Here is a 27674-nt window from a genome sequence, read left to right on the forward strand (position 1 = left end):
TTTTATTTATTTTTTTTTATCATGCATTTGTTTTCTTTTTCAATATTGTCTCTGTCAAGTACTGTATGACATCTTAATCGTATGTATAAAAGAGAAAAACTTGACTCTCCTGTAAACCGAAAATTATATAACACACATGTTTTCATGCTTTGCCAATTACTTTCAAAATAAGGACTTTTTGTGTCAGCCCCTATAAAAATGAGACGAAGGATGAGAAAACAAGCGATTTCCTTATTAGGTTCACGAGTCAAAGACCTCCTCCAGGAACCGGCAGCTCCAAGAGCCCAGAAGATTAAGACATATATTGGATTCATGATGGAGGGCACAAAGTTCATTTTCAAAATAAAACAGAATATTATTCATATTCCTTTTAAAATTCAGATTGCCAGCTGACCTGTGACTCGCCAGCAGTGTATTACATTTTCAATGAGCTGCCTGTCTGCCTCTGGTCGACAAGATCCTGCTTCCTGTTTTTCTTTCCATTTCGCCGTTTTTATTCATAAACTGTAATGGATTTACAATATTAATTCTTAAACTTATTAAATAAAATCTAGATCAAAAGCAGAAATTTCCTTTATGTGCTTGATTCTTAATGTTATTTTCAACTTGTTGGTTTTTATGGTATTGCTATTTGCAGATATTTTTTGTTTGATGTTATGTATTTGTTTGTAGTTTGCTATGGGCAGGCTTATATTTAAGACAGAATGGAATAATGTGTGAGTTAAACCAGATTTGTACAGATCATATCTGTCAGAATGTTGTTTTAGGAAAGGCACATGAATGCGCATAGATCTGCTTATTTTCATATATATTAAAACCACCACCTACTGTGGCATATGAAATAATGCAAACTGCTAAGGCAAAGGATTTCTGTTAGAACTTCTGCCTGGCTTTGATTCACATTCTCTTCGCAGTTCTGTGACCCTCATAAAAGAGGCCATCTTATGCACACGCCGATTCCTGCAAAGTTCTTCAGCTACCTAGGGAAAATCAAAACAATATTGTTAAAATGATATTTATTTGCAACAAATAAAAATATGATGACTGTAGTAAACATTTTGAAAAGAAACTGGATTGGATAACATCTGTGCATATTCTAAACGGTTTTCCACCTAAAATACATCTGAATAGCATGTTTACAGTATGTTAGATCGTCCATTTCTCATTAATAAATATAATGAGACTGTGTGTAAGAACGTATAAACAATGGCATGTCGTTTCAAATGTAAATGTGACTTAGAAATTTAGTACAATTCTTCTTTGCCTTGATGTTATGGTAAAAGACCATGTCAAGGTAAATGATACACTGACAACTCTGAAACAGTAAAGACTATAGGGTGTGCTACACACACCGTACCGTATAATAAAGCCACAAGTTCCTGACTCTGAGCTAATTCACCATTCTCTCACCAGCAGCCCAGTCTCATCACTCCCAACAAAAACCCCATCCTTAATTGGTCTGTGCTTCTCCAACATGTTTTTAATGAAAAAGCACCACATAATTCTTAGTTTGTTGGCTGGCAGAGCCCAATTTACAAAAGTGGAGGTTGGTGATAAGCAGAGACAGTCCGTCTGCCCAGCGCCCAGTGCAATGAATCACCGCGTGCCAGGGTTGAGCAGAATATAATTGAGTCCAACATCTCAGAGCACTTTCACCATAATTAATGATAATCTGTAACAGAGGAATCTCAGATTCCAGTTCACAGAACTGTTTAATTAGGCCCAGTAATGAAAGCTGGAGCACTACAAGAATATGGCCGGTCTCATGATTAATGATTTGTGCTAGTGAACACAAAAGTGCTGCACTGTTAACTCCAACGGATGCTCTGCATCTCACTGGCATTTACAGAACACTGAAACAAATGCAGGTTGTTTTTCTTGTTTTTTCCATATTAGACATCAGACTATTTTAAATTGTATTATATATATATATATATATATATATATATATATATATATATATATATACAGTAGGCTCCATAATTATTGGCACCCTTGATAAATATGTGCAAAATACTGTTAAAAAAGAGAGAAAGCAGTAGTTATTGGTTCAAGCATGTGGGAAGCACTGTGCTTTATTAATGATGCAATGTAATAAACCTTATTGTCTTATATAAAAAAAAAAATTAAGTATTTCCCCAAAATAGAGATTCTGTCATTATTAGCACCCCTGGTTTAATATTTTGTGCAAACCCCCCTAGCAAACATGACAGCTATGAGTCTTTCTATAATTTTTTTGACCATTCCTCCATGCAGAACTGTGAGAATCATTGATATCCTTGGATTTGCTCCTATGGACCCCCCTCAGTTTAGACCATAGGTTTTTGATGGGATTGAATTCTGGAGACTGAGATGGCCATTGCAGAACAACAATGTTCTATGCTCTCAACCATTTCTGTGTGGATTTTGATGTATTTTTGGAGTCATTTTCCTGCTGGACAGAGGAATTGATCAAGTCTCAGCTGCCCTGCAGATTTTCTGCTAATATTTCCTGGTGTCTTGTAGAATTCATTATGCAATCGATCTGAAATAGTGCCCCTGGACGACTGGCAGTGAAACATCTCCAAAAAATCAATGACCCACCTTGGACATTAAGTATGAGGTGCTTCTCCTTGTGTGCATTCCCCTCTTTTGTCACCAAACATGTTGGTGTATATCGCTAAAATATAAAATTTTGGTCTCATAGCATAGGACCATAGCACTTGCTTCCAGTCATAATTCCAATGACGTTTGGCAAACTGAAGATGTTTTGTTTAGTGTGCTCAGTTGTCTGAAATTGTCAGTTCGTGCCAGCCGTCCAAAGAGTTTATTGGTATGGAGTTGCCATCTTATGGTTCTGTTTGAGAGTTGTTGGCCCCAAGATGCAACCAATTCTTAAAGGAGTAACATGGTGGTTGAATGTGACACTAAATGAAATGTGTATATATATTTTCCATTATTCAGTCATTCAAATGTATTTTTAAATGTATTTTTCAAAGCCCACATTTCCCACTATAAAATTTCACCCAAACTGTCTGGGCATGGTAATGAGAATAATCAATCGGCTATGATTGACAGATTGTGCTCCCACTTTCTACACGTTGTTTATTACCATAGCTACCTCCATGATAGCTAAGATAAAGATGCTGATTATCCAATAATAATCTTTGCTAGCTAGCTAGCAAAACCTAGGTCCTACCTAGGTCAATGAATATAACCAGAAATAACCTAATAGTCCTTAAAAGCCAGTCTAATTTAAGAGAATCTAATGTTCACCAAATATATACATTGTCTTGCCTGTGGCTAACTATGGGTCACAAGTTATTGTGGAGCGATAAGGGGAGTGGTTATCCTCATGTGACGCAATACGAGGAGAACATTCTCAACCGGTTGAAAATAGGACAATAAATGTAAAACGCTTACTTCTCCAAAACTAAAGAACGGATATATTTTATATGTTAGTGTTTCTTCAATGCCCTCTTGAACAAATTACATTTAAAAAGCAGTTATTTGGCTTTTCCCATACTGATGGATGACAAAGGTTAGTTATACTCCAGTGAAACAGAAAGTGATAGAATAATGCACAGTTCCCTTTAGTCTGAGATTAACTAAATTACTGTAAGTAAAACAATTTAACGTTTCTTTATTTTAAAGCAACAACGTTTTTCAGAGCCAAGAACTGTGCTTTCTGTGATTTTTGGACGATAAATCAACCGTAATATAGCCTACAGTGTTATTTCTTTATTTATTTAACACACTTTAACAACTGCCAATGTGCCGGGAACAAAATGACCACCCTCGTCTGTCGCAGTCGGTTTTCTGACAGCCCCTGTCAGCGAGGTTGATGCTCAGCGCTCCTTCCCGCGTTAGTCACTTTCAGTGACAAGGTGCTCCATCAGAGATCAAGCCTCATAATGCACTTGCACAAAACAAACTTTAAATACATAAAAAGGGTAATTTCTAACAATGTTCTGTAAAATTAAAGGCAAGGCAGCGTCTCTTTCCATGAAGGACCAAATGAAGCAATTATATGCACCAGCCTTTCAATGGACTTTATTCATAGGCTATTTCTTTCTTGCACCTGGTTACTGCTTTACTGGTGCTTTTTTTAAACTTCAGGCACTTGTTACTGTTGCTACTTTTGCACGTTATTTCAATTATTTCCATTCTGCTATGCTTGAGCTCGATTAAGTTAATAAATACACACTTTTTCGCTCTGTGATCTCTTCCCGTTTTCCCCCCAAGAAAATTCTTCTAAGTAACTAATTAGCTACAGTTAATTATCTGACTTTACAGTGCCTGGGTTCAATTAACATCCATCCTTTACTTCGAAAAAATCTAAAAGAAAAATGTTGATTTGAATTCAGACCATACCTGTAGCAAGTGAAAGCATAGCTAGCTCGCTCACTGATGTAACTAGTGTTGTCACATGCTCACCCACTTTGACATACTCTACCAACTTGAGTAGATATCATGTAATCTCATAAATAGAATGAATAATTCAATATACAAAATAATCCAACAATAGTTGCCATGGGAGTGAAAATGGAAGGCAACCTTGCCGTGTCATGCTGAAAAAAGTACTTGCCAGTGTGCTGTACCATTCACTCAAGTCATAAAATCCACTTAATGAATGAGGCCTATAACCTGCAAGTCCACATCGCACAACTAAATGAAATGCTCCATCTCCTCTTCCTGCCTTCCAGGCAAACGCATTGTGTTTATTTCTTAGAAAAGCTGCAGGAGCTAGTAAAACACTGAGATTCAATTTAACTGAGGCAAGCAATGCATTTCAGAGGATACTTACACTACCTTAAGTAAGTCTCACTGAAAGTACACAGAGTGATACAGGAGACCAAACGATGGCTCTCTCTGAATCATGCTTCACAAATAGCAATATGGGAACAATGACAATGAAAGAATTTAGCAGGGAAAGAAACATATTTCAACTGTAGAAAGTGTATGTTTGGAAGATAATGGAGAATTCCCAGCCAGGGTCTAGTTTCAATGGCACGTTTCAATAACTGGGTTAGCCTGTTCACCAACCAAGGAGCATGATGGGCAAGTAAGCTTACCGGTTATATTTAAATTAAATTTGTTGTTTTTGCAAACAAACTGCAAAATATTTCTGGCCTTAGAACAAGATGGATGTCAACTGAGCCTTATACAACACAATAGCTCCATGAATAAACTTCAATACAAAAATAGCGCTATATATTACGAATACAGTTTGACTTCTAGAGACGTGACAGGCAGAAAATAAATGTTCTGAAGTGAAACAAAAGGAAATAAGACAATTCATTGGGAGAAAAGGGTATGGGAAAGACTACAACCTCTCATAAATCTATGACCAAAAAAATCTGTTTGCTGACATGTAAGAAAAAAAAAAGTGATCATGTGACAGAAGCGGCTGTTGCCAAACACAGAGCCTAAATCTTGTTCAGTTCTTTAATTCTCTACTTTCTGACCTGGATCTCACCGTCGCTGCACATGAAAGAAATTGCGAAAGCCTCTCAGTCACAGCGGCGCAGCTTCCTCCAGCACGACGGCATTTGTCATTGCCAAAACAGCGGCGTTTAATTAAGTGTTGTGAGCAGCCTAGTGAGAAACACACTTTAAATTAAACCTCTGAACATGCTGCTATTGGTTCTTTACCTTCTCTACAATCAGCAGGGTGTTCGGCATAAATTCTATCTCTTGAGGGGAAAGGGCTGTGCGCGGTACCTCCAGCGATTCATAAGCAGCCCTGTTCTCCCTGAACAATATCTTATTAGACGACATTTCATCAGTCCTCACTTATAAACAAAGCCGGAGGAATGTGATAATTAATGTCCCTCTCAACTAAACATTTTTATTTTATCCTGATGTATCAACGGTGTTTTTTCTTATTCTTTTTTTTTTCTTTTTTTCTTTTTTTTCTTTTTTTAAGCAGCATAGTTTTTAGGTTTTAAAATAATTACATGGCAGATTATCATCTGATGTTTAAAGCCGTTGTCGGTGCAAAAGAGTGAACTGTTCCAACATTTAGGTGGTAATGGATTTTTTTTTCTTTCAAGTTGGTAAGCATTATAATTCCGTAATGCATTTGTAATTGCATCCTTGAAAAGACGATGAAATTATTCAGGGCAGTAAGGGTTAAGTGCAGTTGAAGTCAGTTATACATGATAAAATTATAAAATACAAAAGGGAAATTGAAAGGTAACATGTGTTCATAATTTGGTCTTCATGGGATCAGGAATGTTTAAAATGTTTTTTTTAACGGTATCTGCCCTGCAAATGCAAGAGTTATGCAGGTTATTAATTATTCCTGAAGGATGTACTACCTCACATCTATTATTCTGGTTTGAAGTTTTCTATCTTTTTTAATGCATCTAAGAATTAAACTTTGAAACTTTGAGCATGTACTGTATGTATAGTATTTCTGTCTTGCTCATGTTGTGGTTTCTTAATATAAATAGTGAATTCTGTTTCAGTTCTCTCAAACATTCTTCATGCGGACTGCATGCTGCTACGCTCCCATTGAACTCTGCTGCAGATTCCATTATATGCATGAGTCATCAGACCACCAGCAGCTGGTCATGTGCTTTACTACCAAAGATAAAAAAGGCACAATTTTCATTTAGCTTCCATTCTATTGCAGGAAACAGCTCATGTCGTAGAAGCGCTAGAGAGAATACAATCTGGCTTGGAGTAACAATCTGTAGCCTTGACTCATTAGCTTCAATGAGCATACATTTCGTAATATAAGTGCCCACTGTCCTGCCTCTGCAATCTCAAAGTATTCAAACTTTGACTTCTGTCGCTATTGGTTGGAAGAGATGACAAGTAATATGCTATGCATTCACTACAAACAGAAACCATATTTCTTCTCCAGCATGCTTAGTTAACGGTCTCTATTATATGGTATCATGTAGGATGTTGTACATTATATAGGATAGTGTGTGGGTGTATGTGTGTGGTAGGTGGTGGGTGTGTATACAGCACGCACACACACACTCACACTTTATAATGGCAGCACAAAAGAAGAAAACCATCTGAAATCCTCGCTATCCCTCTATGTCACGAGCAGTGATGCAAACGCCTGGCCCGATCAGGCAACCCACTTGAACTTTAAGCAAAGTTAGAGGTACATTTTTCTACCCGTCAGCTGACATATTTTCACCCCTCTCTTTCCCCCTTTTCCTCTGCCTTCATTCGAGCGATCCGACAGCTGTTACAAGGCCTGTGATTATTAACCAGACCAGAGAGCCCAGAGCTGGCTGCGGCAGCCGCGCAGCGTAATCCTGAGCGACGCGCTAACAGCGCAGGGTTATCTATTCACCAGCTGACTGAGCGGGGCTCTCATGCACTCTGCAGCAGGGCTGTAAGGAGCGCTGACAATCGGAGCACTTCAAAACAACCAGGAGGAACCTCTGACATGTGCTTCACGGTGGCAAGTCATCTATACAAACCAATTCCAAGTGTAAAATTGCGTGGCGCTCCGGTGCCGCGGTTATGAAAGGAACCGTATTCATTCAGAGCCAGAAAAGCATTAGGCCCGTTTCCTGTTTCTCTTTTTTTTCTTCTTTTGCTTTGTGAGTTCCTCGGTTTAAGACTAGTGGTACAGCTAATTAGTACTTCTGAGCAATTACTGCACAATGACAGGAGGGGAATTAGATTGTTGTTGATGGAAAGAGCAAAAATGTGTGTGTGAGACACTCAGTGGCCACTTTATTAGGTACAAAATGCTTGCTAATGCAAATAAGCTTATCCAACAAACTGTGAATCATGTGGCTGCAAATAAATACGGAAAGCATTCAGATGTGGTGAACAGGTTTAGTTGTTGTTTGACTAAACATTGTGGGCAAGATGCATGATCTAAAAGACTTTGACCATGGTATAATTGTTGCTGCCTGACGAGGTAGATTCAGCATCTCAGAAGCTACTGCTCTCCTGGGATTTTCATTACATTACATATTACTTCAGCTTACAGACAATGGCACAATGAACAAAAATGTATATCCAGTGAGTAGCAATTATGTACGTGAAAAAAGCTTTTTAATGAGAGTTGTCAGAAAAGAATGGGCAGACTCGTTCAAGCTACAGAGAACTACAGAGAAGAGGTCACAAATGCTCTCTGTTTACATCATTCGTACGCAGAAGGGCATCTCTGAAAGCACGACACGCCGGACCTTGAACCACATGGGCTGCAGCAGCAGAAACCATGCCAGGCTCCACTCCTCTCCGCTACAAACAGGAAGATGGGCTACAGTGGGCACATGATCCCCAAAACTGGACAATTGAAGTTTGAAAATACGTTGCCTGATCTGTCAAATCTGCCTGAAACGCAGAATGTAGGGTCAGACTTCGGTTTAAACAGCATGAATCCACAGATCCATCCTGTCTTGTGTCAATGATGCCGAGATCGATGGGACCATCCTGCATTATATATATGGTGCAGGCTGCTGGAGGTGGTGTAATGGTGTGAGGAATGTTTTCGTTACACGCATTAGGCCCCTTAATAACAATTGAACATCATTTGAATGCCACACCATACAGTACCTATGTATTGTTGCTGACCATCTCCATCAACCATTTTTCAAATGGATGCTTCCAGCAAAACAATGTGCAAATCACAAAGCATCATCTCAAGCTGGTTCCATGAACATGAGAATCATTTCAGTTTACTCCAATGTTCTGCACAGGTCACATATCTTAATCCAATCGAGCCCCTTTGGGATGAGGTGGACTGGCAGGTTTACAGCATGAAAGTGTGGCAGAAAAATCAGCAGGAACTGTGTGCCGTTATGAAGACAGCATCTCCCACGATCTCAAAATCAGCCTCCAACCCTGGTCCTGGAGAGCTACTGGGTCTGCTGGTTTTTGTTTTCACCTTAAAATCAGCACCCTGTTGAGACCCAGGTAACTCAGGTGAGGTGAGTTAACTGTGTAATGGACTGCTCTAATTGATTGAAAACCAGCAGACCCAGTAGCTCTCCAGAATCAGGGTTGGAGACCACTGTTTCCAGCACCTTTGAGTCCATGCCATGAAACATCCAGGCTGTTCTGGAGACAAGAGGGGCTCATGTCCGGTTCAAGATAAAAAATATTTGATATTTGTAATAAATATGAATTTGTAATAATACTGCACCACTCTCACAATGTATGTCAAATACAATTGATGATTCACATTCACCCATTAACACACACACACACACTCACACACCAACGGCGATTGGCTGTTATGCAAGGCACCAACCAGCTCGTCAAGAGCAATTGGGGGTTCGGTGTCTTGCTCAGAGACACTTCAACACACCCATGGCGGGATCGAAACGGCAACCCTCAGACCGCCAGACGACTGCTCTTACCTCCTGAGCTAATGTCGCCCCTGAGCAATATTTACTATGTTTTCTGGGAGAAGTACTATAAAGAGCTGCACATTCCTCAGCTCTGTACAAAGCTGCCTTCCAACGAGCGATGTTTTGACCCATGAGGGGCAGTGTGGTTTCTCTGTTCATTGATCATTTGGGATTCCTGTTCTGTTCCGTTCCCTCCCTCTAATGCCCAGTGATAGATTATCATTCCCACACCACCAGTTAATGTACACTGTAAGCTCTGTATTAGATACCTTAATTGATTTATTGATGTTAATTCATGTGTTTAAAAAATTAATCACAAAATTAATTTACTGTTTTCATAAGCTATTGTGTGATTAACTAATGATATGAATTAATCAACTTTAATAAGAATTCAAACACTATTGTTTGGCTAATTTGTCACTTTGTTGAAGAAAGAATAAATGAAGGTCTTTAAATTACAATGTATGAGCTTACAGTTTACAGTGTTAAATTTCATAGTTATTCTGTCTGTTAATGTGACTCTTTGTGGAGAATTACACTATGGTTTCCTGGGGTAACTATCAAACAGATTAAACATAAGGCCATTGTCAGTTAATGCCATCTCTACAATAGATGTGTGCACGTAGTATTGAACATACTGTATTATAACATCAGTTTAAAAAGTACACTAGACAAAATAATGACATGTTAAATATAATGGATAACCTCTGTAAAGGTAAATGCTGTTGCATCCTCCCACAGTTTCATAACATTGATACTGTGCAGTGGTACTATTTTTGATGAAACCTTTTTGCAAGGTGGTGTGGCTAAAAACAATTGTCATATCCAATAGCATTCTGACCTGAAACTGTTGCCCGCCTACCCATCCCGAAGTAGTGAATGCCCAACATGGTGAAACGATAGACCTTCAAACATGCCTTTCTATACAGCCGCAAAAAAGAAACACTTCAGCCAAATTTTGACAACTTCCCGAGGTCCTGGCAAATAAGCAGTTGTCATGTACCCCAGAGATCCTGTTAAACATTTCATTAGCAGGCATCACATGCCTTTAAAGTGTTCATTCATCCATTCAAGGTAAAAAAAAAAAAAAAAAATGGCTGAAAAAAAAAATCCTGCCAAGTTATAAACTAGTTGTCTATAGTCATGACAATATAAATTATTTAAAAAGGGCATATTCACTGTGGCCATGGGGCCATCAATCATAAGAGATGGCAATGACAAAAAGGGCTGCTGTGGCCCTCCTATCAGCTCCGAGAAGAATTCAATCTGCCTGGTAGCTGTGAAGAGGCAGGCTGACCCTATGTCACTCATATTGTCTGTCTCCGCAGCCTTTGAACACGGAAGCAGGCTCCTCTCAACCAGAGGGTGAGCGGATAAATAAATCCTCAGTTTACCAGAGGCCCTCCTTCCTCCTGCACTCTTCAATTTGTCTAACAATAAAAGGGGGACAGAACGGCTGAAATCTCCCAAAGAATGGATGCATTTTTTATAGAAGGCGTGAATTGAGTGGCGATGGGCACTATTTTTATTTATAGATGGAGTGGGGAGACTCCCGGGAAAGAGACCCCAGGAATGACTTCGTTCAAATGAACTGACACACCAGGTGCCCTTTCTGCCACATACAAGCGCTCTCCCCTGCAGTTTCTCTTCTATGCTATTTTGTGCTTTTGAGCAATCATGGTAAACAATAATAATTGACAAATAAATAAAACATGAGCGCAAAACTATTATGAATACACTTGTGCTTCCTCATACACACAATGACAAACACATTATTTTAATATTCTGCTTGTCGTAAAAGATGCAGCGTATTTGTAATTGCGCAGTGAAACTGTGATTCTCTTATATTCAGATAGCATTAGCAGCCAGCTGCCAAAATATCTGGTGTCTGGAGAGTTTTGTGCTTAGAGCATTCTTAAGAACAACCGCTTTATGCCAACAGTGGTATAAACCATACTAACCCATTTACACAGTCACAATCCATGGAAATGCCTGCCCTTTGACATCTATGAATAACAGTGACAAAAGGACCCTCTTCATTATGAGCGTTTATATACTCTAAAATGTACCCTTGAAAGGAATGAAAGAATTATAAATAATTCGGATGGAAATCAGTAAAGCATTCTTTTAATAATATGAGTGTGGCAGAGGAGACTTTGAGTTTCAGCTTAGAAACCCAAGGATAAAAATACAACTTTGATTAATAATTGATGAAATAAATCCTTGGTAGATCAAAGACAGGAAGAGGAGTATCTCCTGTGGTTGATGAAGCAGCCAAATGGCACTTTGTTGTTTTAAATAGTCCCCAGATCTTTACACAACGTCTGAGGGTAGCAAGAAATGGGGCTAATAAAGTGGCGGTCATCTTATAATTAAACAGGACACACGGAGAGCCGAGTGGAAGCATCAGTCTGGTAATTGCTATATGATGGCTTCCCTCTCCGTTCCATTTACTCTTTCAGAAATTTATGGTTAATCTCTCCTTGGTTTATGAATGAGACGTTTAATCATAACGCACATTAAGGTGGGCTTATGTGCTGATGTAGAAGGCAGGGGTGTGCTGTCCAGAACTATATGTCTGTGCACTTCACAAAAATGATAATACATCTGTAGTTATGATATGAGGTTAGTCTCACAATTAAATGTGATCTGACCAAAGCACTGTAAATGCAGACCTGCATTTTCAAATGTTTGGTAGCATCACATAGGGTACTATTATATCGTAGTTTGAGGTTCTTTCTATTCCCTATAAATATGAATATACTGTGGCCCAACCTAAAGTCAGAATGTTGGATTTAAAAATAGAGAACTATGAAAAAAAGGCTTTACTTTCTAGCGTGATAATCTATTATCCCCTTGCCAAGATTCATTTTCCAGCACATTCCGGACTTTATAATTAATATCTGAAAGCCATGCGGAGCCTGTAAACTTCATCCACGGCGAACAGCTAATTAAAAGCCCTATCTGTGTTCAACTGCACACAACACAGTCTCGCATTAGTGTCCACTGGAGTTAAATAATTAGCTTTGGACAATAAAACAGTGGATGTTTGTACACCTAAGGCAGCCGAGGCAAAATAAGCTCCTGTGTCTAATGGAGGTCTTCTTTGGGTTAACAGACCTGCGTCTGTGCGGCTGACACTATCGGGGTCTATAATGACTCGTGTCAGCCCCCTGCTGGTTGGGAGGTAGATCTGTGTGTGTTGTGGTGGGGCTGACTGGCCCTTAGCTGGACATCAGCCGCGGAGGATAACTGTATGTGATGGCTCCTGCCGCCCGCAGTCCCCTGCCGTCCAGCGTCTAAACAACATGTCAGGACTCAGCAGTGAGATCAGATGAAACTCCAGAATCGGGAACACAAGTGGGTTTGCACACAAACAATCTTTCACGGGCCTCCTGAAACTGTTGACTTGATAGAATTATGACGAAGAGCTAAGCTTGGCAAGCTTTTATAGCATCCTGAACAAATATAAAACATACCACACTTAGAAGTTCATATCTAAAAGACATCTTCCCAACATTACATTTTCACTTGTAATTTGTCATTTATTTGGGAGAAATTCAGATTGAGGACAAGCTTCTCAAAAAGCAATACACTTGTGAAGGCGGGGAGGCACAGGTCAATGGGTCAGTACACATCTAGACCACTCTTGCTCCTCTTCAAACAGTGTGGCCAACCACAGTCTGCCAAACCAACGGATCATTGCTGGTACAGTACATCTCAAGCTCTATATCACAGTGTTACCTCTGTGAAACAAAAAAAAACCCCACTGGCGTTATTGAGGAGAAGCAACAAAAGCAGCAGAGGGCTACAGAGCGAATACACTGACAAGGCGTGTTGTGTTGACGTGTTTCCGAACACAACATTAATGGCAAACGGAGGAGGAGGAGGAAGAGGAGGGAAAAGGCCAGTGTTCTAACTATAGTCCGCAGACCGATCCACCCCCCGCTACGCGCTTTCTACCTTCCAGAGGGGCTGTGAGTGACAGGCTCTGTCTGCGGTGTTGACCTCTCTCCGGCACCTCCCTCACCGGGGGATCCCTGGCTACCGGGCCTCCAGGGACGTGCCCCTGCTGTGTAGGCCGAGCTCGTGCTTCTCCTCCCCTGGCTGACCTCTGACACGTTGAGCCGGGGCCTAAGTTGAATAAAGAGACGATGGCCGGGACTCATCCTAAATGAAGCACCGGCTATAATTGATGTGGCACAGACGTCAGCATCAATCTACGGCCCCTGCGCTCAGCCTGCCCGGTAAGCCTCTCCTACAGATAGCGTGGAAATCACCATACATACTCTGAAAACTCTAACAAGTCAATTAGCTCTATCTTATCGCTTCTGTTTTTTTTTTTTTTTGTGTGGAATGACCTCCAGCAGACTCCAAACACATGTCGTTATCTTCCCTGCCACATCAGGGCATTTCCTTGTGTGGTCATAATGCCCTAGATTCAAGTACATCTTCCAGTGGAGAACTGCGGAAAAACGCACTGATACAGACCATTACATACAGTATGAAAATGGGAGTTAAATCCTGTATGTTATGTTGCCTTCCTTTATGTGTCTCAGGATTCACAGTGTGTGATGTTTTTTTGCTGTAACTGTACCTCATCAGTACATACAGTATAGTACTGTCGAGTGCTAATGCAGGCAAAGTGTGAAAGTGTGTGGCGTATATGTTCCTGAAACCTGACCTTGATTTGACCCTTAATTTAATTCATTTTGTCAGTGTTTTTTAGCCAGTATATTTTTACATATGCCAGTATATTTACATGTTTATTTTAAACTTGGATAACCGCTTTATTTACTTTTATTTATTTATTTACACTGCATTTGATCATTTTATTTTTTCTCAGTAGTTTTGTAGGAATGGGACACCATCAGCCACCAGGCTTCATACAGCTGAACACACTGGCTCTGCACTGGTGGAATCTGGTGACCACCCCCAGTCTGTCTGAAGTCACGCATTAAACGGACATGCTGAAAGGCTTACTAAAGTCCCAATAAAATGATGACGCATGATGTGAAGTTTACATTATTAAACTCTTCACACAATCATATTGCACCATGGAACGGTCTTAGTTACAGTTTAAAACGCTTGCTAATTCAAATCAGAACAGCTACAGCAATACAAATAAATGCTTAACAGCAATAAAACCATACGCAGGCATTTACTGTAATGGTGCAAATAAATGGCAGTCTGTAAGTGATCTAATGTTCTCGGCATATTAACTAATAAATATATATTTGAAAATATTGGACAGATGAGCAGTCATGACCATAACCATTACAAATCAGATAATTTTGACAGTACGTCAGCCGAACACGTTACATAATACAAAATTAATTTCATAATCACACTATGGCCTGGATAAAATTTACATTTGTACAAATTAATTATATTTACAGTATTTCATTGCTATTAATTAACTAAATAGTTCATAAAATGCCCTAATACAGAAAATCCACTTCCTCTGTCAAATTAATATGGGGTTTAACTTCCAACTGTCCCTTCCGGCTGAGGGACAGATTAATATTCCAAATGATAAAACACAGGGGTGCTCCCAGATGGATAACTTCTCCTCTTCCACTCAGTTCATTTAAAAGTTGTTCCACCTTACCTTTACTTTCACTTTTTGTTAATGAAATGTTAGATTGAGTCCACATTTATCAGGAAAACATTTATGAATATGAGTAGAGATTTAACACATTTTTAAATAAATGCAAACAACATTGATTCAACATCATGAAAAACACTGATTAGATTGTCTAATATACAATGATGTTTATTCCATTCAGTGTTCATTGTCAACCTACCCTGTAATAATTAATACAAATAAAATCCTTTTGTTAGTTTGTCAGTCTACCTATCCATCTCCTCTACTATCCATCAATGCCAAATAAACATTCATTTAAAGAAGAGTGACTTGGGCAATTATATGCTGGATAATTGAGGGGCTGACGATTTGTAATTCAAAATCAATGTTTTGCGACCCACCTATTGACAATAGCAGGAGTCTGCAGTCCTCACCAAAAAGAACTGAAAACCAATCACCAACCAGAGAAGCGAGGTCTATAATCCCAAACCTACATCCCAAAAGGGATGTCTGCCGTGATAATGAAGCCGTTTGGCTTGTAACCCTGTGGTCAGTATGAAGATGTGTCCTTGCCTTGGCCTGACCACAGGGTCCTTTCGCTTGACGTTCCCATGGGAACAAGAATGGCAGTTGACACTGCAGCTTCTCAGGCCCTGAGAATGACCACGCTGAAGAAAAACAGCGTGTACATTGAGTACATGCATGCACCCTGAGAAACCCTATTTTAATTCTCAATGATTTCCTTTTTTTAAATTCAATAATATTTTGAACAGCATTCTGGTCATAAAGGCACATTATCTGCCATGTGTGATGTTCTTGACTGGTTGAGTTCTCTGGTCATGGCCGCTTCCCTTTCCCTATGGGGAGAGACTAGCAGGTAGAGGGAGAGAATACGATAGCTACCTTTAAAACCTTTAATGTAGCATATATGAAGTAGGGAAAACACATGGCATGTTGAAACTAGTGCACTTACTGTAGAGAACATTAAACACATCACAAACACAGCTGTGTCTGCCTTACAGTGCGGGTCCTTTCATGAATTGGTTGATGTATTTGCCAATAAAAATATGGCATCTATAACAATGCATTGGAGTATGTTCATCCAACGATACTACAAAGAATAAATGATCAGTGCATTCACCATTTAATCTTCTCTGTACAAGTACGAGAGGTGTGTGACATGTTAGGAATTTAAGGATTAAGATTTATTTTTTGAAAATACATTTAATCAATGAGAAGCAGATCTATTTTCAGTAAGGTGGCATGTTAAAGTGCTTACCTGTTAACGGTAATAATCTGGAAGCGATAGGGCAGGTGCTCAAATAGGGGTGGAATATTGAAACATGCCATAGAGCATGGTAGATTACATACAGATCTCGCATGAAATGGTTTTGGTATGTTGTACTGCAAACGCATGAAATGGCTTTGGTCTGTTGTACTGCAAACGCATGAAATGGCTTTGGTCTGTTGTACTGCAAATGCATGAAATGGCTTTGGCCTGTTGTACTGTACACTCATTTTGCACAAAAGCATGTGCTGAGAATATTCTTCAGCCATGAATGAAGTTGGGCATTTGGAATCTGAAGAAGTTATACCGTATGTCTATTCTGCATATCAATGTGAAGGGAGGGAGGTAAAACGCTATTGTATGTAGATGTTGCATACTTTAAGTATGAAAATCAGAGAACAAAAGACGAATGACAAGTTATTGCGCATTTAATCCATCTATTTCAGTATTTCTGTTGCCATAAAATAGCCAAATTGTCAGCATTCTTCTTTCTTTCAAACATGGAAAACATTCCCCATTATAGCATTTTGGGTACGTCTTAGCATGCAAGAACCATATGCTTATTTTAGCACACTCATTTGCCTAGTGCCTTAGGGTGTAAGAGTACCAACAAAGTATGGTATGTGTACGTACTTCCAAGTGGAATGAGCCCCAACCACACGCGGTTCATTATTAATGCCTGGATATTCCAACATAACACTTTGATTATTTCACAAGGAAGGGGTCAAGGTAGAGAAAAATGGATTGAATAAAATAAACCCACAGCTTCTATCCAAACACTGTTTTCATCCTGATGCATGTAAATTTATCAGAGGTATAGCCACAGAGAGCACACTCCAGGTTAATCTACTATGACTGTTAAAATTTCCATGATATGCCGGTTGAATAAAGAATTAATGTGGAATGAACCGTGCATTTTATCCAAATTATTATTGTTTTTTGAATTCCACAATGGATTACAGACCTTTGTTACCATAAAATATTTCCACATACTAAAGCCAGGCATATTTTAGGGTTGATTTCGAGATTCTGAAATAGCTTGAGAAGGAAAATGGAATCTGAAGTTAATATAAGCTGCTTTCTCCTCCTCTACCCTTAAAAGAAACTCACTAATGTCTATCAAATGAAAAAGAATGGTTCAAGAGGGTTGTGCTTTCTTTTGCCTTAAAACTGTTAAACCTTTGATTCAACCTTTCCATAAAAATGCTTACTAGCTTCAAAGCCACAAGAGGCTTTTGTATAAGGTGTATTTTTCAAATGAATTAAAATGGAGCTCCCTGCATATATATGGAAGTGGAAAATTCATCACATTCTCATCCTTGAGCAAACTTACTGGCAAACATTGACAAGCCTTCCTCGTGGCCCGTCTCATATTAGACAAACTCTGACAGAAACTGCATTTTCCTCACATGCAAGCCTATTGATTAAACTGAATTATATATTGTGAAATGTGATTATGCATAAACACAGATATGAATGATGAATAGAGGACCCCACTCCTTTGTGAGAGGAAAATAGAGGATTTTAGCCGGCCCTTGGAAACACACATTGCATCTCCACATGATTATCTTGTGTCAAGCTCTGTCCTTCATGCCGTTAACGGAGGGAGATTGTCTTCAGGGAAGACTCCACTGGCTGAAAAATGCAGACACTGTGACAGATAAAAAAATATATGAGTTCTTCAGTGACATCAAAACGGGACTAAAACAAATGATAAGTCTATGCTTAAACCGATTCCACTTAAATTAATATTTAATATTAACAGCTTCATTCCTCCTTTCATAACAGTAACAAGGCATAATGAGCATGACACTCGCCTCTGGGCTGATGGAGTTGTGATGATGAAATATCTACGCTCCAGATTCGTTTACACAGAGCGTTTAATTTTGAAGTCCAAAAAATAAATAAAATAAATACCAAACCATGGTTTAAGTAATAGCCCATAGAGAGATATAGTGGAGTTTTCAGCACGGCTCTAATGGCTGCGGCTTCCTGGATATTCCAACATAACACTTTGATTATTTCACAAGGAAGGGGTCAAGGTAGAGAAAAATGGAGCGTTTAATTTTGAAGTCATCAAGAATTGTCTCACATCTCATCTTTTTTTTCTGGTTTGTTTACGAACAGTTAGGTTGAATATGTGTATAGACAAAATCTGAATCTCTCCTGTTGCAAGTATTTCCAGCACAAGTCAGAGGTTTGAAAAACACAGCAGTAAGGATCCTTATGCAAATCAGAGACTTAACACTTATGACATTTAACACTTGTGTTGTCCTGTTAATTTAACTTTAAATATAATCTCATTGTTTAATAAAATAGACGATTTGTGCTATTTGCTTGTCACCATTACATCGCAGAAGTGTATGTATCAAAGTAAAAATGTTCAATTACAAGTATCTAATCTAGCTAGTTAAGCTATTCCACATGTTCATACATCACTATATATACTCTATATGAATGGAACTACTTTCTAAACCGAGAATATTTGCTTACCTAAATAGAAATATCAAGTATGCTTATCCACTGAATAAATAATTGAACATTACAAATACAGTCCTCGTACTCCTGAGTAAAATACATGGCATTACAAATATATAGAAAGGCAAGCAACTGCATCACACACGGACTGACTATCACACGGTCCAGATTTTCACATTGTCATTCATTAATACGTAAGTGGGTGATTAAGACGCAGAAGAACCATCTGCCGTCGTGTCAGTTCTGCTCGCCCTGTCTTGTAGGAGGGAGAGAGATAAGGAGAGGGGGATAGAAAGGGAGAGAGGACGGGGTGACGGACGGCGCCGAGCGGGGCTGTCTGCCCGGCCGGCTCTGAGCGCAAACCACCACCTCGCGGTCAGGTTTTTTGCGAGCAGCCATCTTTAAATGCTTGAGCTGCTCCGCACAGCCATGACATGATTCCCAATTCTCTGGGTTTATTTACACACCATCACCCCAGCTCCACATCACATCAGCGGGCTGGTCGCGCTTGACCCCAGGGTAGGCTCCGTATCCACTGATCCAAGCGCGTCCCTCCCTGGGACCGGCTCTGAGCAGGCCGTACACAACGCAGCCACACCATTTCATGCTACAGTACAGTCGGGTGAAAAAAATAAGCACATAAAGGAGTCTGAAACGTCGCTGTATTTCACTTCTTTTGGCCGATGGTTTCATGAACGCCATCAGCTCTCTTTTATTTCAAGAAATCGCAATAATAATTAGAAACCCACACAACTGATGCCATTGATATGGTGTTGTTTTTTTTATTAATTTATTCTTTTTTTTAATAAATATCACAATGTTTTACACAGCGTGCTTACAAACTGCACTGCAAGACATGCATGGATATATCAGTTTTGTATGGCCAGCTTACAGGCAGATCTCATGTTTAAGATAAAGCTATTGTGAGCAGTGTTATTATACGGGGGTGAGGGTGGGGTGAGGTACTGCTAACTCTTCTGTCATTTACAGCATTTGTAGGCCTCCAGTCCGAGTGTAAAATCTCAGCAACGTCCAAGCAGCAATTGTATTACCAAACTAAAAAGCCCTTAAAAGTGTCATTTAAATACCAAACCATGGTTTAAGTAATAGCCCATAAAGAGATATTTAAGTGGAGTTTTCAGCACGGCTCTAATGGCTGCGGCTGCCTTTTAGCGGGGATGGAGTCTTCCCGTGAGTAGTGATTACGAGTGGCGGGTGACGGGGTCCCGTGCGCGGGTCCTACTTCCCGCTGCCAATCTTCACCACGCGGGAGGCCGCGGGAGACGAGCGGCGGCTTGTACCCACGCGGTCCTCCCCCGACACACCGGAGCCAAACGACGCCCACCAAAACGCTGCTTCGCCCCGCTAATGCCTCCCTCCGCCGCTCGCACGTGTCTTTGTGCTGCTGGAATACCAGCAACTTCACAAACATTTAAAACTGTTGTGTTATATTCAACCCGCCCATGCGAAATACTTGTCATAATGGGCAATGGAATCTACGGTATTTTTCTTTTCTTTTTTAAAATTAAAATAGAATTTTTTTATATCGTTATTTTTATTATGCTTATGCATGAACACACATGTATTTGTATATGTATACACATGCTCGCACATACACACAGGCACACATGCTCGCACTCACACACAAACACACTCTCATGCGCACACACATGCATTCCTACACCAAATTCCATTTGTTCCCTTGAAATAACTTTGTGTTAAACTCCAGGCCGCCAGCTGGAACCTGCGCTGTGCTGTAGCCTCTCCGGGCACTGTTAAATGAAAATATGGACATGACCATTTTGGGAGATTTTTATATTACACAGGAACACTCATGCATGGTACTTTTTGAATTTGGTATTATGTGCGAGGTCAGGGGGTTGAAAGTCAGGAAGTGCTGTTAATTTCACAGGGTTAGGGAACAGCGGATTCGCAGGGAATACAGATCACTTAGCACAAACGAGCGAGCGCCCTCAACTTTGAGAGATTTTTCTCCATTTGTTAAGCACATCCAGGGGGCCAGTGAACTGTTGAGACCGGGGCTGGGGTGTGCGGTCCCTGCAGTAAAGGGCTGCCATGGAGCAGAGAAACACTGATTCAGCCCCGGCTGTGTGTGTGTGTGTGCGTGTGTGTGTGCGCGTGTGTGTGCGTGTGTGTGTGTGTGTGTGTGTGTGTGCGTGCTGCCTTTCTCAACACTCTCCCCTCTGCCTGCTGCCACTGATTCTAATGGGCACAGCAGTTCAGTGTTCAGAAACACACACACACACACACACACACACACACACACACACGTATTCGAACACACATGCAGTACACACACATGCATGCACACGCTCACAGTACACATGTGCATACACACACACGTATACATGCACATACATACACACACAAACCCATACAGTATACACACACATACATATACATGCATACAGGCACAAACCCATACAGTATACACACACATACATATACATGCATACAGGCACAAACACATACAGTACATACACACACAGTCTCCTCTTACTGCTCTTATTTAATCTGTGGTAGCAGCAGCCAATGATGACTGTCAGAGGTTCCACAACAATATGTCTTTGCAGTAACCAGCTCCTTCATACATTCATCACAGAATGACATGTAAGAGGCTTGAGAATCTATGTGGACGTACATTGTTGGCAACAGTAAATGGCAGGAAAAAAATATATTATTTGCAAAGAAAAGAAACAAAGCTTCAATATGTACCATTCTCCAATTCTCCAATTCTCCTGAGCTTTTAATTTGATTAAAGCATGAAAATGGAGGGCACATTATATCTTGGAGGATTACCCGACAAGTACACTGCTAATTGGTGTTATACATTTACACATGGATTCCGGTTTGAACTTTAACTACTTTTTAATCCAACCAACTCTGCTGTTTTCAGCTGGTCACGTGGGATACTCTATCAATGCAGGTATGGTAATATTCCCAGCGGTTACCATCACATGAACAGGTTTGTTTGAAGTATTTTTAACATTGGTGCTCACAACATTTGTTCATGCTATAGTTTTGAGAACCCTATTTGGATTATTAGAGTTAATAATGTTATGATTGATCGTGATATACTGGCCCTGGGAAGCCAGTACTGGCATGTTCCCAGAGTGGCCTCACTGGTAATTCCTCTTGCGTATGAAAATAATTTACAATATTACACACTTCCTCTGAAAAAGATAATAGTAACCGTAGCAGCAATGACACTTTTCATAATTATGAATCACGGCTTTGCAGTTTGTACGCACATAGATGACGCATTCAGGCAAAGTGTTGGCTAAAATCTGACTGCCACTTTTTTTCTGTTTATCAGTCGCTAAAATTCGAAAATGTCACCACGTCCCCAAAGACACGCATCATAAAATGCAAAACCTACCCCAATCATCGGTGTAGTAGCAACAAAAATATCCAGTAGTCTTTTATGAGCTTCATTTTTATTGATTGTCCAAAGCAATGCATGTGAATATGTTTGAAACCTGCCAATATTCAATCCAACAATGGTACAAACAACTGAGATTGTACAACTTGACAAATGACATTCGTGGAGGCAAGAATTAATTCTGTATACTAACCTTTAGAGCAAATTTCTCACAACAGTAATTATTCTTGACCATAATTTCACTGTTAATATCTGGAAGCTAATATCTGTCAAGCATTACATATTAATCTCTCTCAGTAATGTAGTTTTTCCCTCTCCAGTGCATATTTCTGTCCTGGAAAGATGCATTTTTGGCTTCGGCCTCCTCCTGCCTCACCCTAAAATCCTTCATTGTTTGTTTTTCAAAGGTTTATCTTTTCTCCCTCCCTTTTAATAGGCTGAACCAAATAATTTCCACTTTTTACAGCCTGCTTCCCTCTCCTCACAATGCATAAATTGCGACTTATTTCCATGAAATCCTTAGATGACACAGATCTTTCCTTTGCATAAAAGCATGAAGAATGTGTCTAATACGGGTGGAATTCATGCGCTAAGTGGACATTTGCATGGGATGAGGGAGCCACCTCCCTCCCCGCGGTGACACCACAGCGGTGGGATGACATCTGACAGCTGTGTGACAGCGCTGAGGGGAGACTCGCCGTGCTCGTGATCCAATTACGCCTCCTGGCCCCCTGTCACACCCGGCAGTTTGACTCCAGCCACTCCAAGGACAGTATTGATCTGGTGTCAGGAAGACCAGTTGCCTGCCTCGCAATACTGCGCCCCCCTGCGTCCGACCCCCCCCCCCCCCTCGGCCCCCCACCCCCCGGGTCTCGACTCGCACCCCGGCTCTCCTCCGCCGCGCCCTCTTAAGCGCTCGGTACGACCGGGGTTCTGACGTCCAGGTGGCGAAACGGAGGGCGGGGGTCGGCGGGGCCGAGGGCTAAACGCTCTCCGGGCCTAAGTACCGGGAGCGTGAGCCGCCGGCCTCCTGGAAAAAAAACCCTCGACTCTCCGCCATAAAAACCCGCGCCGTATTCGATAAGCACTTACCTTCCCCTAATGGTCTGAGAGGAGTCTGTTTCCATCCGTTTGTGGGGAAGTGGTTGATTCGAGATGATGAAAAGGCCATTGCAATTAGTGGGCTCTGCTTAGTTTTGCTGGGTGACAGCGGAGAGTTTGATACAATGGCAGCTGCCAATAAATTCAGCTTACAAAGAACAGACAATTAGGCCTCCGCCCGTTAGCACTGCTAGTCCCCGAACTCTAGACCTTTATACCGGCTGCAACAACAAATGGTGGCAGGTCAATAGGCAATGATACTTTGAGAAGCTTCAGTCTAGCGCAGAGGTTAATCAACACACATCCACGAGTACCATATCCCAGGCAGCCGTGTTCCCTATTCTCCTCACAGGGTTTAGGAGAGAGAGCGATGCAAGAGAGGTTCCCTTTCCTCTTATGGGATTCATACACTGCATACAACAATCTGCAACACATTGTGCTATTGTTGCTAATGCTTTAGTTGCATTAAAATCTGATATTTAAACATTTACTATTTTTTATTGTCAAAGCGCATGCAGGCACCGAAAATATGCATTACATTATATGCATATACTATAAAACCTTTAGACCCCAAAAGATACAAAAAATGTTAAAATAAAACTCCAGATCTGAAAATGAGAGTGTTATATATATTTTTAATGTTTTAAATATATTGTCTTTGAAAACAAGTTGTGGGTATGTGTAGCCATATACTTATCTACCTCTATGCCTTGCTTTCTTCTTGTTTTATGCCAATCGGCTATCAGTTTCCAAATTATTGGTTCGCAATTATGTTGTGAAGATTAATAGGTAAAATCTGATTATTTAATTTGCTGAGTGAATGATTTAACAAAACAAGAGTGAACATGTAGAACCGTTTTCAGAATCAAATAACAGAACGAATACAATAAGAACGCTTCACATATCATAGTTTATTAAAAAAATGAAATTGAGAAATGAACAATATGTTTCTTTTTCTAAGGACTATACATTCTCCATGACAACTTACTCTAGGAATGTAATTGTGATCAGTTGCAGCTCAGCGTCCAGGACAGCGTGAAATTGAGCACTCTGGAGCTGAAGCTCATCGCCACGTTCAGGGCGTAAGCGTCGCTGGGGCCTCTCATGCATTCACTTGTGACCAAAAACGAACAGGTCAGGGGTTACTCGTATCAGGCCTGTTTATGTACTTTTTACACCTACTCATTATTTGTTTGTAGTAATCCATGACTAGTTCACACAAGGGGATATTCTACGTCTTGAAAGCAAAGCAATGCAAAACGACTTTTTATACCTACTGATTATTTGTTGGTAATCCAAGACTAATTCACATAAAATCATATTGTGGAATTAAGAGCAACATAATAGAGAACCACTTTTTACACCTGCTGATTATTTGTTTGCAAGAGTACTTAATGTGAGAATATTATACATTTTAAGAGCAACTCCCTATATTGTGTTGCTTTATCAACATGTTTTATTTGCAAAATAACATATTGGCCTGATTTAATCAACACTTGTCCTTACATTTGACAGATAAATATACGCATGAACAGTTTATCAAGTTCAACAAACACCAAAAAACAAACACTTACTTGCATTTATATACGAGTCAAGTTAAGGGCAAACATTGATTGAATCCGGATGTCTTTGATCTGAGCTGCTTTAAGGTTTAAAGGGGTGTGGATAATATTCAGGAAATGTAAGATGTCTCATGAATAATTCCATTAAAAGAAAAAAGAACGAAAGCGCATAACTTGGACAGAATAAAAAAAGAAATCTCCAAAGGACTCACAACATGATTGTTTAAAAAGTTAACTTTTGTCATTAACCGTCAGTGTGGAACCGTCTCCATAAGGCGGCCATGACACCCTGACAGTGGCTACTGCAGCTAAATCATCAGCACAGCATTCCGCTCAATAATCCCTCCGCTTGAAACAGAATACAAAAGTAAGAGGAGTAATAACAGCTATCTGCTACTTTAAAATTGAATTATTTAAATCATACTTAAAGTGAAACATGATTTATTCTCGCAGAGCTCCAACTTGGACTTTTTGACAAGTGATTAACCACCCCATTAAATAATCAATAAATCAGTATAGGTTCTGACTCTGGGAAGAGAGCAAGAAGGCAGACAGAGAAATGGATCATTTCTTAGATGCGCCAACTTTTCCAAGTGGAGAGTCCTATTTTAGCATCCAATTTAGCGCTGTTTTCATTATGCGACGATCCTGAAACTCAGCAAGTAGCGAGTGGAAATAGGCTACATCTGCACCGGAGGAACTCAACGGGCTGTTGTGAAATAGCCAGATATCAGACACCAATTGTGCTTCCTTTCTGAACGAAGTAATCACTCATGTAATTAATTTAGGTGGAAACTTGTGAACAAAATAACCCAGATATTTCCTCTGAGCATAGTTGCCCCACTGTGATATTTGATTTAATTTATTCCGCGGCCAAGGATGCTGAAGTGGGCTCACCGGCCGAGCATAAATCACTGCTTCCACCAGCACTTCTCAAGGAGTTGGATGGCAGAGAGGACTTCCTTCCATATTTTACTTTATAGATCACAAATTGCTTCTCATATAGCATGAATAATGCACTTAATTTGTCATTCTTTGTTTGCTGCCCGTTATAGTTTTGGGCGAGCGGATATTTATGGAAGCTGTAATTGTGATCCCTGGTCTGAAGTGGAACACAAGCCACAGCTGGACGGGGATAGGGCTTGCGGAGACAGAGAGGATTGTGGGTATATATTCTGTAAGACACTGTAAGACATGCATGTATCAATTAGGAACATATGGGTGATTTTAATGGAAATCTCACACACTCCTTTTTATGGTGGATTAAAGAATGCTTCCTTATTTTCCTGTTCCTATTCCCTTTGCAATGGCTGCCAGGGCAACTGACTAGTTTTTGCACACCACAGAAACCAAGTGTCACTTATATGGACATTCAAATCTTAAACTGTAGCAGATTCTGTATTGAAAATCATAAAATTAAATGTGATATGTCTTTAAACTAGTTATTGGCAGATATTACATTATATCGCTTAGAGACCATTAATTTTCTAGAGCAGACTAAATCCTTCATATATTTCTACCATTTTCACAATTGAGAGACTTTTACGTGAATTGATGTACATTCTGTGAACATGTTATGGTCTGAAGGCCCTTAACTTGCTCACTAACTAAACAACATAGGGAATTTGACTAGAGTAAGCCTCTAATGCATTACATTAAGGCCATAACCAACAGTGACATGTACAGACCTACATTTCTCAAATAACAAGAATCTTTGTGGCAGTCCCAAGACTGGGGAGTGCATGCTGCTTTTATATGTTGGCTGTACGATTACAAGTGTTTTGGACATGTGTGACATCTTATCCCCGAATGTGCAATAGTAGCACCGCTAAACCAAAATCCAAACCGCCGCCGTGGAAGACTGACTGTCGAGCAGGCCCAGAAGGGAAATCAAGGACTCTGTCTGATTAATGTACACAGGGAATGATCCTCCTGTCAACATGACTTACTTTTGTCAGTTTTTTAGGAATGTTTCAAGGCAGACTGAACAATTCTGACACGTCTGACAGAGACTCTCATTGGAGCATCTGTCTCCTTTAGCCATTAAGTAAAGTATAATGTTGTACCTTTGCGTGTCAGTTTAAGTGTAATTAATGAATTAATTGATTATGTCAGGGAAATACAATGCAAGTGGAGGAGTCCAATGATGAATTGCATTCCCCTTAATAGAAATATCATTTTGGAAATTACGTGAAGAGAAATACATTTTTTTGTTTTATTCAAAAATAATATTGTTTACAGCCTATGGCATTTAATGGCTGCTATTGCTACTGTATGTATCTGGTACCAGTGGCGAACAAAGTAATCTCTAAATACATTAAATAAATCTGCTTCAGCTTTGTCCATTCATTGCTATTCAAGGAAAACAAAAAAAACGTGGAGAAATAGAAAAAGAAATAGAAAAGAAAATGGTGTACCAAACATCTGTACATACTTATTCACTATTTCTGAAGTCACCCATTCATAATACTGTGTTTTCTGAGAGAGCGTTTTCACGAAAATGTAGCAAAGCTATTATATCTCACTATGTTTGCGTTACTTGGTACTTCCATTCAAAATAGCAAATGTTAAAGTAATATCTAGCTCAATATCTCACAAATTTTGCAGGTCTACTACAATGGCAATGGGCTTGACAACTACTGATTTTTGTATTGCGATGTTGCGCCATTTCTGTGATATATATAATATTAGCATAAAGCACAAAGCGATTCATTGTGCAAAAAGAACTACTTTTGTGGGTAATTAAAAAAAAAATTTCTAATTAAATTTTGACGATGAATTGTCCATAGACTTAACATGGGGAGACACATGCTAACACAAATTAGGCTAATTGAAAGTTCTATTATTAAACGGACATGAGAATCATGAGAGACCGTTATGTTCAGCAACTGTATCACGGGTAGGCAGCAAACTACATTTAGCACACCGACAGTAGGTT

The sequence above is a fragment of the Conger conger genome, chromosome 17, assembly GCF_963514075.1.
Source record: "Conger conger chromosome 17, fConCon1.1, whole genome shotgun sequence".
In the NCBI taxonomy this organism is placed as follows: domain Eukaryota; kingdom Metazoa; phylum Chordata; class Actinopteri; order Anguilliformes; family Congridae; genus Conger; species Conger conger.